The sequence below is a fragment of the Lactuca sativa genome, chromosome 8 (genome assembly GCF_002870075.4).
Source record: "Lactuca sativa cultivar Salinas chromosome 8, Lsat_Salinas_v11, whole genome shotgun sequence".
NCBI lineage: Eukaryota > Viridiplantae > Streptophyta > Magnoliopsida > Asterales > Asteraceae > Lactuca > Lactuca sativa.
In genome coordinates this window covers 304,317,610-304,333,916 of record NC_056630.2, presented here as the reverse complement: position 1 = coordinate 304,333,916, position 16,307 = coordinate 304,317,610, and positions in this window count along the sequence as shown.

Below are 16,307 nucleotides of genomic sequence, written 5' to 3'. Positions count from 1 at the left end.
TGGATATATATTGCATACAAAAGTTCCCATGTAGTAGTTATGAATCACATATGATTCACTTGATAGAAAAGAGTATATATTGAAACTTTATGTTACACACGATAATAACTATGTGTTTACTTGTATTTCCCCCCCCCCCCCCTTAAAGGTGTATAAAAAGCAGTGATAAACATTTGAAAGTGTAGTTTATAGGGGTATGAACTCACTTGATTGATTGGGGAAAACGAGATGAAAATCGAGCAGAACTTCGGCTTGTGAAAGTCGATTTTCTCGGGATTCTCAGGAATCTCGGGAATCTCGGGAGAGTAGAACCTTCCTTTGGAACTTGAGTGTGAAAATCGGGGCTTCGGGAGCTTAACCGCAGAGTTTCAGTACGAGAGAAGGAAGAATGGAGCACCTAAACCCGACACCCCAAGAGTTCTATTTATAGGGGGTATTTTTGAGCGCCACGTCATGGCTAGGGTTGGCCACGTCATGGGGAGCAAGTCTATCCTCTTCCATTGATTGGACACCCTCGGTCATTTTCCAGGTCGCGGCAAAACTGTGCCACGTCGTGGGGAGGCCTGACAGCCTCGGATTTTGGACCCCGAACTTTTAAAATCCATCACTTTCGCGTACGAGCTCCGTTTTTGACGTTCTTTATATGCACGTGTAGCTGAAAATATGATCTACAAATCTCGTTTAGACTTCATCGGCAAATTTTGACTTTATTTTAAATTTGTTTTTTAACGGGCCGGGACACGAAAAGTCCGTGTAAAATCCATAACTTCTTCATCCGATGTCCGTTTTCGTCAGACTTTTCGCCATTGCGCTACTAATGTTGAGACCTTCGATTCTCATTTAGGTTGTTTTGTTCAAAAGTCTCTCGAGCTCTATTTCGAGTTTTTAGCTGTCTACTGCTATATTCGGATCTTGGAAAAATCATAACTTCCTCATACGAAGTCAGATTTGGATGTTCTTTTTGTGTACGCTCACGGTTTAATGTTATATATAACTTTCATTTAGATACTTAAGGCTAAATGCTATTGTATTGAAACTTTGAGTTTTTCGTTTAATTGGTGTTGCCTTTTGTCGGAAATCTTAAAATGGTCATAACTTCTTCGTTATAACTAGGATTTTAGTGTTCTTAGTATTGCTGTAACCCTTGACACAATATCTAACATAATAGATATTCTTATAAAGACTTTTACATATTTCATTTTCGAAGTTAATTTCATTATTTCAAAGGTAGCTACAATACTTGACTTTTTAGGTCATTACATAAAGTCGAAATATCGGGTTGTCACACCATGCCGCGATACCACCTCCGCCACATACACCTCCGCCAGCCTCTCTACGGAAGAGCTCTCACTGATAGCAAGAAAATGAGCGCTCTTTTTCAGCAGGTCAACGATCACCCAAATTGCATCGACACCTCTCGCAGTCCTCGACAATTTGGTGATAAAATCCACGGAAATCTGTTCCCACTTCCACTGGGGAACCTCAAGTGGCTGCAACTTGCCATGTGGACACTGGTGCTCGGCCTTAACCCTGCGACAGGTCAAGCACCTCTCTATAAACCATGCCACATCCCTCTTCATACAGGGCCACCAATAGTCTCTCTTCAGGTCCAAATACATCTTAGTGGCCCCGGGATGGATCGAAAACCTCGACCTGTGCGCCTCCTCCATCAAAATGGTACGTGCCCCACCCTCAAATGGCACCCAAATCCGGCCCTAGAAGGTCATAAGCCCTCGTCTATCAGCAATGAACTCAGATACTTGCCCGATCACCCGCTCTCTCTTGCGGTTCTCCGGTCTCATGGCCTCTACCTGGGCCTCCCGAATGGTGTCCAACACCGGAGTCATCACTGTCAACCTCATACAAACATCCCGTATCGGGGCACTCTCTGCCCTACGACTCAAAGCATCGGCTACCATGTTAGCCTTGCCCGGGTGGTACAGGATCTCACACTCATAATCCTTTACCACGTCCAACCATCTCCTCTGACGCTTGTTCAGGTTGGGCTGATCCATCAAATACTTCAAGCTCTTTTGGTCCGTGTATGTCACACCCCAAAACCAAGAACGGCGGAAACGTTCTGGGGCGGAGGATGTCATGTATAATATCACAACAATGTAAAGTAGTAAACAAGCAACAACATCATCCATTGCATTAATAATATAATTATTATACAAATGTGTTCTGTCAAATTTTGATAAACACTAAAGCATAAATCAAAATGAAAGATGAGTCTTGAACAAGCTCCATCTTCCTTTCTCCTTGCATCGGTACCTGTCTATGATGACCTGAGGATACAAGTAATTTTGAAAGCGAGTATCAGCTTTGAAGCTGGTGAGATCATAAGTATTTAGTGTCTTAATTTGTATGTAAGAATTTGTAAGTAAAAGAATTGTAAGTATGGAAAATGTATATGAACTGTAAGTATGAAAATGTTTGTAAAACAACTGTAAACGTTTGAAAAACTCTAGAAATCCCTATGATTCCTACTATTATATAAAGTGCGTCTTCTACCAAGACCTAACTGTTCTCAATGTAGTCTTCTACCAAGACTTAACTGTTCTAAATGTTCGTTTCTTGTAAAAGTGTGTAATTTTCCCAAGTGTAACTATCATTATCAAAATATAGTTTTTTACATTTATAGTTTAAGTGAAAAGATCACTAAATATCTGTACAGGGAAAATTAATGTAGTACTAAAACGTAGCGCTATAAGAACTACTGCTGTACTAATTACCTTAAACCGGATTTATATTAAGGCATTATGTGATAAATTGCACCATACTATCGACTGATAACAGCGACATACGAATGGTCGTAATAACGGAATGACGTTTGGCACCCGCAGACCTGTAGGTCCGGCTGTAGCTAGCAGCAAGGTGTAGGATTGTCAATCCAGTATAGATCTATACGCAAACTCACGCTCTCCCTCCAAGAGACTCCGGCTACAACTCGGGTCATGACATTTAAGTCATGTTCCGATTTAAATCACAATAATTAATGTATTCTTGTATATGTAATGTAATGAACTGTTCTAGCTGTAATCTACGTGCTCTCTACCTAGCAAGTATAGTAATGTAATCATTCTAGTATAGTTGTATATGTTCTCTTCCTAGTATAGTTGTATATGTAATGTACTGTAATGTTCTAGAAAGTATTGACTCATGAATGAACTGACTCATTGTATGATATCGCGTTCTAGTAATTGTTCTAGTATCTTCCTAAACTACCCATATGGTAGTTTACTAGTAATCTATCTGGTACGTATAGACATGGATGTATACCCTTGCTACCCAAGGGCATGGGATGAACTGGAAGGACCTTTTATGACTATATATGTACACATGATATATAACTAATATTTAAACGACCTTCGGACGAGTACCCGATATCCCACCAGACCACATCTCAAGCGCGAAAAGGAAATAGGGTGGATAGTCTTCCTAAGTCTTTTAAATATTTCTTATATAACTATACATATAGAGGCATGCAATTTATAATATAAAAGCATAAATAAGTTTTGTAAAACATTTGAACATAAATATTATTTTAAGAAATGATCGACTTGATGTCAATCTATAAAACAGTTTGAAGGCATAGGTTTGATAAAACAGTTTAAGTATAAAGAAACATTTGTTTGAAACACAATTGTAAATAAGTTTGAAATGTAATATATAGAGTAAGATGTACAGTGTAATAAGGAGTTTAAAACATATAAAATGTTTATAAAAATCATTTGAAGGAAACTGTTTGGTAAAACGGCTAATGTGTAGCCAAATCGTTTGAATGTTGTATATTAATCACACGTGATTGATATAATAAATAGCGTAATTCTACTTATTAATCACATGTGATTGATATAATAACTAGCATGATTCTACTTGTATCCCCCCCCCCATAAAACATTTACAAATAGTTTAAAACATTATTTAAGGGGTATGAACTCACCTGCAGTAAGTGACTGGAATTGAACGGACTGTTATCGTAAGGAAGGATCGGGCAAGTGCTTGGTGTCAAGTGAAGACTTCAGACACACATAATGATCCTAATTACATATGAATACATATGTATATAAATAATTAGTGATTAAAACACTAATTATACAAGTAATAACATTTAAACGCGAGGAAAACACTTTTGGTCAAGTGCTAGGAGGCTAATGGGTAGCAACAAAGGAATGCAATGCCCCTAATGGGAGTTTATGGTCAAATGACCATATGTTTTGGAGTTTATGGCCCAGGGGAGTAAACTCCTGGCTGTAAACTCTCAACCAAGTCCCTAAATGAAGTCTAACAATTATACAACTCATGTGGTGAATTGCTTCAAGGCTTAAACAAGTGTTTGGGCTTCCTATTAACTCCTTTGAGGAGTTTACGGCCCTGGGACCATATCCCTTGGAGTTTACGACCATAAAATCCCTTGGGAGGGTGATTATGGTGTTTTCAAGTCTCAAACATTTCAAGGTTAAGATCTATGTTGGGTTCTAGGCATAAGGAAGGAGTTAGGGTGTCATTTGACCCCTTTATAGGTGTTTACGGCCCAAGAACTTGTCTTGGCCGTAAACTCCTTAATATATGTGATTCATTATGTTTTCTAGGCTATAAACACTTTAGAGTACTTGTCCTAATTTAAGCCTAAGCCTTAGGAAGTGTTTGTGGCATCAAAACACCCTTATTTAGAGTTTTCGGTCCATGAACCAATTGGCCATGTGTTTACAGCCGTGAACACCCCTAGGTGTTGGTATTTTGATTGCTTTGGGTCTTAGACACATCAAGGTAATGTGCTATGCTAGTCTATTGGTTCAATGAAGGCATTTAGGGCACTTTGGGCACTTAACATGGAGTTCACGGCCCAAGAAGCTCCTTGGCCGTGAACTCACTTTCATCCATGTTTTGAAATGATTTTGGTGTCCTAAACATGAAATGAAGGTTTCTAGTTCGAGTTCTAAAGCTTTGAGGGTCATTGGAACCCTTTAGGACCTTAAAATGGAGTTTACTCCCCAAGTGTTCTTGGGCGGGAAACTCCCAAATCTTGGGGTATTAATCCGATTTTGATGTTTTCTAGTCATATACACACTAGCATACAAGTCTAAGGTAGTTACAATTCACGGGGAAAGGACTAGGCTTGGTTTCGGGAGTTTACCGCCCAAGAACACCTTGGGGAGTAAACTCCTAAATCGGATGATTTAGCTATGTAATCTATGTTATGAACACATTTAAAGCTTTCTAACACTACTAGAAAGAGTTACTCACAATTTGGGATAAAAACCCGAAGATCCGTGAGAGAGAATTTTGACTTTTCTCTAAATGGAATTCAACAAATGAACCAATTTGGTTCAGAATTCTATTTATAGTCCGGAGATATTTTTGGCAGAAAATATTTTTATTCCTGGAATGAACTCTAATGTCCTAGAGTATTGGAATAACAGTGTTGCGCAAAACCCTAGTGCATCCACTCTCCTAATATCTCCTTAAGTGTAAAATCCTGAAAACTGCCAAACTTATACTTGAAATCTGAGTTTTCACTGTAACTGTTCTACTTCTATTGGCTTGATATGGTTTGTTCAAAATAGAAATTTCGGGTTGTCACAGTGTATATGGTACATCGAACCCCATACAAATAGTGATGCCAGATCTTGAGGTCGAACACCACAACCCCCAACACCAGATCGTGAGTAGGATACCTCGTCTCATGAGGCTTCAGATGCCTCGATGCGTATGCTATCATATGCCCTCTCTGCATCAGAACCGCACCCAGTCCCGATATCGACGCATCACAATATACCACAAAATCCTCCATCCCCTCCGGAAGGGCTAACACTAGGGCTTCGCATAGTATCTTGCGAAGTGTCTCGAATGAGGCCTGCTGCTCTGGGCCCCAACTAAAAGTCACGCCCTTCCTGGTCAACCTAGTGAGAGGAACAACAATCCTGGAGAAATCCTTGATAAATCTCCAATAATAACCGGTCAAACACAGAAAACTCCTGATCTCTGAAGGGGATCTCGGCACCTCCCAACTCATCACCGCCTCAATCTTGGCCGGATCGACCAGTATCCCATTCTGGTTGACGAGGTGTCCTAGGAACTGGACCTCTCGTAACCAGAAATCGCACTTGGAGAATTTGGCGTAAAGCCTCTCCGATCTCAGAACTCCGAGGATCTCCCTCAAATGCTCCTCATGCTGTTCTCTGGATCTTGAATACACCAATATATCATCAATGAACACGATCACCGAACGATCAAACATCGGCCTGCGCACCCTGTTCATGAGATCCATGAACGCCGCCGGTGCATTGGTGAGTCCGAAAGGCATCACCACGAACTCGTAATGCCCATAACGAGTCCTGAACGTTGTCTTCTAGATATCCTCATCACGCACCCTCATCTGATGATATCCAGACCTCAAATCAATCTTGGAGAACCAAGACACTCCCTTCAACTGATCGAACAAATCGTTGATCCTCGGTAAGGGGTAACGGTTCTTGACCATCAGCTTGTTCAACTCCTGATAATCAATGCACATCCGGTGTGAACCATCCTTCTTCTTGACAAAAAGGATCGGCGCTTCCCACGACAAGCTTCTCGGCCGTATAAACCCCTTTCCCAGCAACTCCTAAAGCTGCGAAGATAACTCCTGCATCTTTGGAGGCGCAAGGCGATAGGGCACCTTGGCGATAGGCGCTGCCCTCAGAACCAAATCGATACAGAACTCCACCTGCCTCTCAGGAGGCACACCCGGCAACTCCTCAGGAAAAACATTTGGGAACTCACGCACTATCGGGACCTCATCGACCGACCTCGGTCTCTCTGCACCTACTCTTGTATCCACCACATAAGCCACAAACCCGCTACAGCCCTGCTGTAGACTCTGCCTCGCTCTAGCGGCTGAACAAAATGCTGACCCAGAATGGGTACCCTCTCCATAAACCATAAGAACTCCCCCACTAGGGTCTCTTATGGTCACCAACTGTCGCTCGCATTCGATAACCGCTCCAAATCTGCTCAACCAGTCCATGCCCACAATGACATAGATATCTCCCATAGCAATCGGGACCAAATCAATCGGAAACTCAACGCCGAAGATCTCAAGTACACATCCTCGAATCACATCAGTGGCATACTGTGACAACCCGAAATTTATTCCGTCATTCTTAACCCCTCCTTCCGTTAAATAGCCTCGCTTTATAAATCGTCCGTTAACCTTTTGGAAGAGGTTAATTAATTTGGGACTTTTATATTGACCTTGTAAGGGTTGAGACAAATTAGAAACACCCTAATATTCCCTTGAAAAATTTTAGTTTCAACCAAGTCAAAATGCGACCATTTAACCGGGTGCGACCAAAAGCCCCATTTAACGGCAGTATCGGGGTAGATTTCCACTGAGCCCCAACTCAAACCCCTATATAAGGGTGAGTGGAAGTTCATTTGAGACTTTCCACTCTCTCTCTCTACACACTCTCTCTCTACAACTTGTTTTCGAGCCAAAAACGCCCATTCCGAGCCCCAAACTAGTAAGTAACCTATCTTAACTTATTGTATAGCTTAGTTATCATGCCAATTCGTGTTTAATACATCAAATAGGGGCCAAGTTATGTGTTTACAACCCAAGAACACTCTTGGACCGTGAACACCCTTAAGTGGGGTTTTTAAGCCCCAAAACCCCTCTAAACTACCCCTAGGGCTTAGATATGACTTGTGGACTTACACCTTCGAGCTTAGAACACCAAAACCTTATGATATGGAGAGTAAACATGAGTTTACAGCCCAAGAACACTCTTGGACCGTGAACCCCTCTTCATAGGCCGTGAACACCTTTTAAGGTGTTAGAAATGCCCTCAAACACCTCATATGGCCTTGGAAAATGTCTAGAAGAAACCCCCATTGTAGTAAAGACATTAAACATCAATTAAACCAAGGCAACAAGAGTTTACAGCCGTAAACCCCCCTAGGATTGGTTCATGGGTCGTAAACTCCCAAAGAGTGCCCAAATGATGCCCTAACTTCTTCATTTGACTTGGAAAAATGCATAGAACTTTATTTCCTACCATTTAAGACCTTAAAACACAAAAAGGATATGCATATAGGAGCTTATGGCAGTAAACTCCTTGTTTAGGGCCGTAAACTCCTCAAATGGTCCATTTGGAGCTTTAAACCCCTTCATATTCCATATATTTGGATCTAGCGTAATTTTATGAGTGAGATAAGACCATTTAGCATCCTAGAACACCCTCACCATGAGTTTACGGTCGTAAACTCATGGGGAGTTGGCATTAGGGCCGTGAACTCTATAAAGAGTTTACTCTTGAAGAGTAAACTCCCTATCTAGGCCATACACACCCTTAGATGTTACCTGGGACACTCCTAGCACTTAACCAAAGTGTTTTCTGCACTTTAGGATGCGTATACGTGTTTAATTAGTATTATATTTACTAATTGTATGTAAACATATGTCATCATATGTTAATAGGTCACTAAGTGTGTTCAAGTCTTTACTTGACACCGAGCACCCAAGCGGCACCTTCGTTCGATCCGCTTACAATAAGTGAGTTCATACCCCTGAATGAACCTTTTAAATGTTTTTACATGCTTTTATGGGGGGAATACAAGTTAAAACATGCCAGTTATCATATCAATCACATGTGATTGATAACCCGCATGCACAAGGATTTCTTACACTGTCAACTGTTTTACCAAGTATGATACTGTAAATGGTTTTCTAAGACGTTTTTACTTGTTCAAGGCTCTTCTCAAATTGTCTCTCGTGCTGTATGTTTTATTTCAAATTCAGTTACAGCAGCATTTTAAACAAGGATTTTCTTTACTTATATTGTTTTATCAAAGTTATAATCAAAACTTGTTTATGAAAGATTCTCAAAGGATTTCTAAAGGTTTTCAAACTTATTTTACACAAGAATACCAAGTCATGATTTTCTTAAGTATAAAGGTTTTCCAAAGTTTTCATCAAAGTTTTCTCCCATGATTTTATACTCCTACTTTGTTAGATACTACTGCTTAGTTATACTTCTACTTAGTTAATACTCCTACTTAGTTAAATACCACTACTTTGTTAACACTTTTACTTCGTGGTACGCTTCTACTTACGAAACGCTTTTACTTCGTGATACGCTTCTACTTAGTGATACGCTCCTACTTGTTAACGCTTTTACTTCTTGATGCGCTTCTACTTCGTGATACGCTTCTACTTCATTAAACGCTTCTACTTTGTAAACGCTCCTACTTTATTTATGCTTATACTTCGAGAAACGCTTCCACTTTGTTAATGCTACTACTTCGTAAACACTTCTACTTTATTGATGCTTCTACTTCTTGAAACGCTCCTACTTTGTTAACGATTCTACTTAGTTAAAGGCATGCTTGTACATGTATAGTTATATAAATAATGTTTAAAGGACTTAGGAAGGCTAGCTCGCCCTATTTCCTTTTCCTCGTTTGGATGTGGTCTGGTGGGATCGGATATCCGTCCGAAGGTCGTTTAATCATTAATTATATATCATGTATACATGTATAGACATGAAGGTTTACATCGGTCAGTTCAGTTGTGAGTCACTATCATTGGTCCAGTATTTTTACACCAGAACTCACTATACGAGATGCATCTTCAGGACACGGCCTTCTCCGTTGTCTAGTTGGTAACCAGAGTCTCCTGTAGGGAGAGCGGGCATTGTGTGTATAGATCTATACGGGATTGACACCCCCACACCCTGACTGCTAGCTACAGTCCACGGCCTACCAAGCCAATGGGTGACAAATGTCACATTCTTTCCGACGCTTACAGGGCGTCAAGTTCTCTAGAGTCTATTAGTATGGTTACGAGTATCTCAGGGTTACCTTATAATTCATGGCCTTAAGGTAACGGGAATTAACAATGTATTCACTGTTTTTAGACCTTACTAAATGTATCATTCATTCGATACTGTCTGGGGTCTGTATTCACTGTTTTTAGACCTTGCTAGACGTATCATTCAATTCATATTGTCTGGGGTCTGTGTTCAATGTTTTTAGACCTTGCTAGACGTATCATTCAATTGATACTGTTTGGGGTATGTGTCTCTCTGTTTTAGACCTTGCTAGACGTATCATTCATTTGATACCGTCTGGGGTCTGTATCTCCTTTTGTTAGACTGAGCCAGGCGTGTCGATCAGTCGATACTCTCCTGGAGTCTATGATTTTTTTGCCTTAGTCAGTAGTATTCACTATTGAGGCATATGTTATTTTCCCTAATATTCTCCTACTTTCTTTAAAATCAAATGTCGTATTTTGGTAATGATAGTGTTTTAGGAAAATTCTCTTTAAAACATAACACTGTCGGGTCTTGGTAGAAGACTGCTTTTATTTAGAAAATATAGGATTTTCTGGAAAGGACTCTAATACACCGTTGATTCTAAACTACTACTTTTTATAAAGTTATTTGAATAAAATGACACTAAATACTTATGAACTCACCAGCATTTATAAAAATGCTGATACTCGCTTTCAAATAACTTGTATTCTAAAGTCAGCAATAGACAGGTACATCCCAGGAGCTTTTAGTGAAGACATATTAGTACCAAGCTGCACCTATATTACTACTTGTATTACTTTGATGTTTCTGTGTAATGTAAACCATGCAAAACTATTACTATTAATGCAATGATTGTTGTACTTTGATTACTATACTGCATATGTTGTGATACTTGACATGACATCATCCACCCCAGAACGTTTTCGTCGTTCCGGTTTTGGGGTGTGACACATACACCACTCTCTCGTCAGCTATGGAAACTCGCAAAGGTCGACTCAACGCCTCTCGACAAATACTGATATGCTGACTAAAGGCCAACGACACAAAAGACCAACTCGCACTTGAGTCAAATAACACCAAAGCAGGTACAGAACTCACAAGAAATGTACCTACGCATATCATAATATAAGTATAACACCACAAACTCAAAATAAATAGATGAAAGAATACAAACCAGCCACAACATCGGGCGCTGCGCGGACCTCCTCCGATGTCAACTGGAAGGCTCTCCCGCGAGACTTTGGAGCCTCGGCCTTCACTGGCCGACTCTTCGTAGCTCGTACAACAGTAGGGGCAGATCCCTGTGATGCTCCCTATGCTGACCCCCGCAATTGCGGACACTCGGCCTTCCGGTGTCCAGTCTGGTTGCAGTGAAAATAGACTGCAAACCCCTTGGGGCAATCCTTGGCCATGTGCCCCTCCTTGCCACACTTGTAGCAAGACCCTACTCTACAAACCCCCTCATGACTCCTGCCGCACTTGCCACAAGTGCAGACCTTCTGGTTCCCTGATCTTGAATCGGCGGGCTTGGCCCGCTTGGCTGCCGGTTGGGACTATGTCGGTCGCCGATCCCTCCCCTGAGACTCCGCCTCCTCTCTGGCCTAGGTCTCGAGCTCAATCTCCCTCTTCCGGGCATTTGCCTGAAGCTCGGAAAATGTCGGGTACGACAAGTTCGCCACAAACTCGCGGATATCTCTCCTCAAAATGCTCAAATATCGACTCACGCGTGCCTGCTCGGAAGACACGTGCTCAGGGCAGAACATCGCCCTCTCATGGAACATCCTGGTGATCACTATAACAGACTCGGTACCCTGCTTGAGGGTCAAGAACTCCTGAGCCAAACGTTCCCTTTCCACCGAGGGAACGTACTCATCACAAAACATAGCGGTGAACCTCTCCCAGGTCACCGGGGCAAGCTCTGCAGAAGAATAGTGCATTGTCACAAACTTCCACCAGTCCTTCGCTCCCAAGCAAAGCTGGTTCAGCGTGAACTGAACTATCAGATGCTCCGGATAAGAACACATATAGAAGCATCCCTCAATATCATAAATCTATCTCATCGCAGCGATCGGGTCCTGCGTCCCATCAAACTCTGGTGGCTTCGTGTTGTTGAACTCCCGATACAGCAACGAGTCACCCCCCTGTGGCCTCGCAGCAGCGACGGCTGCGGTGGCCGCAGCAACAGCAGCATCAGTAAGAGCAGCGTAACGCTCGTCAAAAGTCTCGATCAGGGTGGTCTTGATAGACCCAAACATCTCTGGTATCTCGGCTCGGATGGCAGCAGCCACCTCCTCGTGAATCAACCTGCGGATATCCTCATTGCTAACATCACTGCTCTCATGTGTGTGGCGTGTCCCAACCATGATGTCTCTCTGAAATACAACACAAAATATCATAGGCTTGCTCAAGTGTACACACACTCGATATCCTATTCATACTCACTCCCTGGTACCCTAAGGATTGTTACTTGGGCTGCGCACTGATCCGGTGTCTTCGATAGTACGGGCCCAATACTACCGTCCACACTGCGTCAGTATTCACCCCAAGTCCTCCTCCTAGGATCCCAAGTCCCAAGTACTCTACTCTCTTTATGCATAGTCTACTCTCTAGCAGATCTCTCATAAGCTCCCTGCTGCTATCTATTCACTCTTAAGCATCTCCTAGCAGCAAAACCCCTAGGCTAAGGCATCACAAATCAGGCCACTCTAGTCCTAATAAGAATACCTAGCCTACTCTAGCATGCATATCATATCATAACATATCTCATAACTCATAATGTAAGGGTATTTTGGGAAATCACCGTTCGGGCGCTAGCTGATCCTACACACTGCTCTGCTCTGCTCTTTCAAAAACTTTTTACTCTTTGAGAAAAATTTTGTGATTTTATTTTGAAAATCTCTCAAATCCTCAGTTTGAGTTCAAATACACCCAAAGGTGCACCTGAATCCCTCAAACCAAGGCTCTGATACCAACTTGTAACACCCAAAATTTTCAAACAATTTTTTTTTCAAATTTTAAAAACATACTTTCATTCATAAATGTTATATAAATGTCATTGTATCACATATCAATCCATAGTAACACATCCCATATCATAATATATAAAAACTCCTCATGTGTGTACTGATCATGCCGGCGCCTTCCCGCGATCCTCACTAGTACCTAAAACACATAACACAACACTGTAAGCATAAATGCTTAGTGAGTTCCCCAAAATACCACATATAACACATAATAGCCACTCGAGGCTATAACTCTGTGACCCTCTGGTCCTAACTCTGTGGACCCTCTGGTCCTAGCACTGTGAACCTTCCGGTTCTAACTCTGTAAACTCTTGAATATACACGGCACGAATCACATAGAAATAATGTAGTACATCACAATCACATAAATAACATACAAGATACTTTTTCATATACTCTAATTACCACTCTAGGTAAAGTATAGTGAGAAGACTCACCTCGGGTAACTCGGTAATCTCGAACTCGGTAAAAATCTGATCTAGCCTCCGCCTAATCACATGGAATAAGCACTCTAATCAATACAACTCTCAAGGATAGACTATTCGCTCTCTTAGCACTCTCAGAAGGGTAAAAGACCATTTTACCCCTCTCATGGCTCAAAGACCCTAACGTTAACCAAACCCTAAAAGTCAACAAAAGTCAACTTTCCGGGTTACGTTGCGCATACCAAACCTGGACGTTGGGCGTACCCAGCAACCTCACAAAAATGGGGAACGCGACCCCCTACGTCGCGCATACTGGGATTACGCCCCGCGTAACTCCTAGTTTTAGACTCCTTAGCTTTTGGGGTCTTAAATAGTTAAGACAAACGTCCAACTTTCAGATCTGACCATCCCTAAGCCTCTTAATCCATAAAGTTGGTGACTTTAAGCCTTTGCATGGCTGCAATAGTCACCAACACCCATAACATTCCATTTCCAACCCTAGAAAGGCTCATAACTCAAGCATGACCCCATAACAACGACCAAGTTGGGATTTTTATGGATCTACAACACATATATCACTGAAATGGGACATATCTAGGTCCATGGAGTCCCTTATGCTCATAAAGTCTCCACCTTTGGGACTTTAACCCTAGAAATGGTCCATGCAACACCAAACCAAAATAAAGAGGAAAGTTTTGAGCTTTTTACCTCTAGATGAAGCTTCTCCCTCTAAAGTTCTCAGATCCAAACTTGAACCTCAAACTCTAGCCTCTTCAAGCTCCTCTCCTTCTTCTTTACTAACACACAAAGGCACTTTTAGCTCAAAACACTCACACATAAGCTTTAGGACGAAGGAAATGCTCTCTTAGGGTTTTACTCTTTGGTATGGTGGCTGAGGATAAAGCCTTAGCAATCCTTATATAGTGCACAAGCCAAATATTAGGGTTTGCATCTGGGCCCGCTACACCCAGCGTACCTAGGCGAGTCCGCGTCCAAATTAAGCGAATGAGTACGCGCAGCGTACTCTCCAGTACACCCAACGTACTCATTTGCTACAATTTCCACTCAAGGGCTAGTCTTGACAACATGACAAAAAAGAAGGGTTAAATAGCTTTACTTGAATTTCGGGATGTTACATTATGATCTTTTGAGTTCATTGGGTGTGAACCAAGAGAGATTCTGGTTTGGATCTTTACATCCAAACAAGGTGGCACACACAAGATCTCAAGCTCAAAGGTCATTAGCTACAAGAGAGGTATGTGGTTCTTCCTTATTTATGTTTTCATAAGGTAGCAATAATAGCATAAAACTTAGATCCTTAAGTCGCATGAACACATAGGATTTTGTATTGTTTTTGCTGCCATGATTAATGTATTTAAATGCTAGAAAACCTAACAATTTTGACCGTATATTGGTAAGTTTGGTCCTTAGAATTTTTGGTTTCAGACTTTGACCACAAGACTTACGTATAATGGCAGGTTTAGTCACTAGACTTTTGCATATTGTCATGTTTGATCCCTACACTTTTTAGGTTACAGACTTTGGCCATAGGGCTTTCATATATTGACAAGTTTGTTCCTTAGACATTCTTATTTCTATAGGTTTAGCCCCCTATAAAGCAGGGATAAATTCATTCTAATTAGTATATAATATACAATTGGAAAGTATGAAATCAATAACATAAGTACTTTTCCACATAAGCATTTGGGATGGATATATGCTATCGTTCGCCAAAATAATCAGTCACAGAAATGACCTCTATATTAATGGAATAATTATATGCATAGTCCTTCTAGTTTTTAATTCAAACTAATTATAGTTTTAGACTATATACCGGTTAATTTGTACTAAGACATATTTGGTCTCTATAGTTTTTAACTTCAATAACTATATATTTGGTGTTGTGGTTTTTAATTTCAATAATTATAGTTTCGGTCATTGTAGTTTATAATTTGCATCGGTTACAGTTCTATTCCATATTTTTTTAGTTTAAGATAATTATAGTTCACCCATGTAGTTTTGAATTTGTATTAATTATAGTTTCGGCCCCTGCAATATTTAATTCCAATAACTATTGATTTGCTCCCTTTGATCCCTACAGTTTTTAATTTAAAATTTATATTAGTTATAATTTGGATAATTGTAATGCATAAACCGTCCATTTGTAATAGTAATATTATGAAAACTGTCTCTATGTAATAGAGATATTGTAGAATTGGTCCCTATGTAATAGCGATATTATATAAATGGTTCCTATTTAAGAAAAAATTATAGTAATGTTACCGATATTATAAAAATGGTTTCTATGTAAAAGAGCATTACATAAATGGTGTTCAACGTATGAGATTAAGAAACACGCCACTACATATGAACATCGCTAGTAATTACATACAAATTACACACACTAGACATTTTGACCACCTAGCCATGTTGGGTCATTTAATATGATTTGAAGTTGTCAAATAAATTATTTAATTTACAAATACTTAAACTGTAGATTCAGTATGTCTAAAATGAACATTTGAACTTAAAACTCATTATTAAAAAAAAAAAATTCAAAACTAGATCATTGATATAAAAATCATTAAAAAAATCTATTAATCCCTAGAACTAGATAATTCAAAAACTGAAGTTTTAACCCATTCTAGAATATAAAAATTCAAATACTTTCTTAACATCTATTATACATCATGGAGTGCTTGAGGGAAGCCGTGGACCCTTTCCCCCTCACCAGAACACCACACACTGGGAGTATAGGATCGGTGGTGCAGGGAGGAGGTGGGAGAGGGTTGTCGTAGTCTCTCTCTTCCTCTTATTGGCCGGCGATTTTTTGTTTATTTTTCTTTTTTATTTTTTCCATTCTTACTGTTAAAAAACAGTAATATATAAAAATTAATTTCTTTTTTACTCAACATCTAGATATAAGAAATTGAGTTTTTAATTATTTTTAGCCTCTACATCATCTATAAATACTCACACTTTAACCTTCAAATCCACATGATTAACAAAGTGGTTTTCATTTTTAATTAATTTTATGTTTATCACTCACTTAAAAAAAT